Consider the following 3,189-nt stretch of genomic DNA (forward strand, 5'->3'; position numbering starts at 1 on the left):
CCGTGATTCAGCTCGCACCAGCGCCCGCTGGCGGTCTTCTCGGTCGTGGTGAAGTGCTCCTTGATGATGTTGTTCGCATGAAATGAGTGGGACGCGGCAAAGTTCACAGATGTCGGCATATTCTTCCTCGTCGTAGGCGGCGGGTAGATCTGCAGCACAGCGCTCCGTCAGTGTCCGTCGCCGGAAGGGATGGGGAACGTCTTCTGGTGCAGGCCCTTGTGGCACTTGAGGTTGGTGTTCCCAGGCCATCCGGGACGCGAATGTGACCATTCGACCGGCCTCCATCACGCACCAGGTGGCAGCCTCGGCAGTGCGTGGCGGTTGCTGACGGCGGTTATGTCGCCTGGAGCGGCGCGAGTGGCCCCGTGGGTTGAATTGGGGGCGTAGGGGGGATCGGGAGCGGCTCCGAGAGCGTCGGAAGGAATGGGTGTTGCTGCGTCGAGGTGGCATGCCTGGATAGAAAATAACCATGAGCAACAATCTCTCGTGTGGCAAAAATTGACGGGGGACTGTGTTTCTTAGGACATGCCTAAAGGGTGACATGTCTAGAAACAAACGGCTTCAGATCACAAATGTTAACGGGTCCAGTTAACGACCCGTCTTCGACATGTCGTAACCTATACACCAAATGTGATACCCGTGAAACAACTTCCAAGGGACCTTCCCAACGAGGAGCTAGTGATGCCGCGAATCCCTTTGCTGCATTACTAAGCGGGTGTACGCGCCGGAGAACGCAGTCGCCTATTGAAAATTCTAGGGATCTCCTGCCTTGGTCATATTGGTTCCTCTGATCGAGCTGCGCTAACTCAATATTTTGTCGAGCCACTCGCACAGCGTCGGTGATTTTATCACGAAGTTGTTCAGCGAATCTCGCGTACGAGGTGTTTGGTCTTCGATTATCGTCGGAAAAGCTGTTCTCGAGGGGAAATCGCAGCTCGCGTCCGAAGTTTATTTGGGAAGGTGTGAACCCTGTCGTACGGTTCTCCGTAGTTCGAGTGGCGAAAGCCATTTCCGGGATGTAATTGTCCCAGTCTTTATGTCTCTCGGTGTATACCACTAGCATTGCTTTGAGGTTCCGGTTGACCCTCTCAGCTATGTTGGCTTGAGGGTGGTAAGGAGTGGTGCACTTGTGCTGGATGCCCAGTGTTGCGCAACAGTCCTCAAAAACCTTACTTGTGAAGTAGGATGCGTTGTCGGAAATTAATTGGGAACAGAACCCGAAGCGGGTGAAGGTGTCCCTCAATTTGTCCCAAATGGTCCTGGAACTCAGTTGGCGGAGAGGGTGAAGCTCCACCCACTTTGAGAAGTGGTCGGTGACTACCAGGAGATACCTGTTTCCTTTGGGGCTGCGTGGAAAGGGGCCCATTATGTCACATGAAACAATCTCCCATGGATAACGACTTTCCACTGACTGCATCAAACCAGGGGGTTTACCTCCCCTGGGTTTGGCTTGTTGGCAACGTAGGCAACTGCGTGTGTAGCGGAGAACATCCTGGCGCATCCTCGGCCAAGTGGCAACGCGACACAGTTTCTGGTAGGTTTTCTGACCGTCACTGTGGCCCGGCTAGCTCAGTCGGTAGAGCATGAGACTCTTAACCTCAGGGTCGTGGGTTCGAGCCCCACGTTGGGCGCCAATGTGGAGACTGAAGAAAAGACAGCCGCTTCACTGGTGTCTACGCCCGTTCTACCGCGCGCTCGTCCTGAGCGCGAGCTAGTTCGGTCTGCCTCACGAGGCATCTTTATTCTTCTTCTTTTCGATCCCCACAATATATATATATATATATATATTATTTCACGATATCCAGTTTTTTACAACTCTACAATGAAAATACGCTTTATATTAGAGGAGTAAAAAGTCCCATATCACATGTTCTGGTAGTGTTTAAATACTGGCGTGTTGTAAGAGTGTTTTTTTGTCTTTTTTATTAGGCCGTCAAGGACAAGGGAACACCCCTGCAAAACTGTTGGGGTTTTGTTGACCGCACACGATGCCCATATGCGGTCCATCAAAAAATCAGAAGAGAACCACGAGAGGGTGCTCGTCGTGAAGCACCAGGCAGTGATGTGCGCAGACGGGATAATTTCACGGCTGGACGAAACCTACAAAGACCATGGGCATTTTTTTGTTTGTTTTATATTAGAATACTTAAAATTATCACAGTAAATCATATTCAAGCTTTTGTGCTGAGCGAAACACCTGTGCAACTAGGCTGAAAGGAATCTAGAAATATTTCAATAAAAAACGTTTACTAACGACTCCCATTTTACTTCTCAGATGTGCGTGCGAATATTTCATCTAAGCAAATTACAGTGTTACTGTTGAATTCAGCATTTTAAAAGTAGCCCATGTTGCGTGGCCTTCTATCGCAAGAAAAGACCGTAGCACAAGTGAGGCTGAAACTAGGCAGGAGCTTAAGCTGAAAAACGCACTTTCAAAAACACACAAAAGAAATAAAAATAATTGTAGTCAAGCGAGGTGGATTCATGTCACCCCCCAAGGCAGATACATGCGCTGCACTCCAGTGTTAATACGAAAACGAAAAAAAAAACGCTTTTATTTGCAGTTTATTTCTTTGACAGCTATTGATAGAGCTGAAAATTTGTCGCTCAGATTAGTGCCCCAAACGAGCGCTTTATTCCACACCAATAGGCTGATGTCAGCCCCTCGGAATTTAAGGTGAAAAATAAAAACAGGATATTGACTGCGCCCGCTAACAGTGTCGCGTAGTGTACATAAACACCAAGGTACCCTATCACAAACCGAAGCATACGAAGAAGAAAGGGCTCATTTCATTGGGGGAAAAAAAGTAGATATATAAATGGAGCACTCACTTTCGCTAATTTTCATTGTCTTGATGCCTAAAGTAACCAAACAAAATATCTGTCCGTTTGCCGACTGCTTTAGTCTTTGGTCTTTAGCCCTTAATTTTTGGCTCTGGAGAGCCGCGGCACTGCGGAAAGCAGCAGCCCGTACCACCGAGACCCGCGGTGCAGCGTCTAGGGAACTTGATAAAGTGATGAGTATATACGTGCAAGGTGACAACGACATGGGTTGTTGGTATTGGAGAGGATGGCAGTCCGATTCGCAGAAGTCCAGACTCCGTGGAGGCGGGTCGGGCGGGTGAGCAGCGAGCCATGAGGATCTTGCACGCCGTTCGATTAGTGCATGAAGGAGCACCAGGAACATGA

At 49.2% G+C, this 3,189-nt stretch overlaps 1 non-coding gene across 1 annotated transcript; it reads left to right on the plus strand.

Moving 5' to 3' along the window:
• The first annotated feature begins 1,558 nt into the window (after nt 1-1,558).
• Nucleotides 1,559-1,631, plus strand: Trnak-cuu. The gene has a single exon. It is a non-coding gene; the product is annotated as a tRNA-Lys (tRNA).
• Nucleotides 1,632-3,189: the final 1,558 nt, after the last annotated feature.

The sequence above is a fragment of the Ixodes scapularis genome, unplaced genomic scaffold (assembly GCF_016920785.2).
Source record: "Ixodes scapularis isolate PalLabHiFi unplaced genomic scaffold, ASM1692078v2 PGA_scaffold0__279_contigs__length_252992795, whole genome shotgun sequence".
NCBI classification, from domain to species: domain Eukaryota; kingdom Metazoa; phylum Arthropoda; class Arachnida; order Ixodida; family Ixodidae; genus Ixodes; species Ixodes scapularis.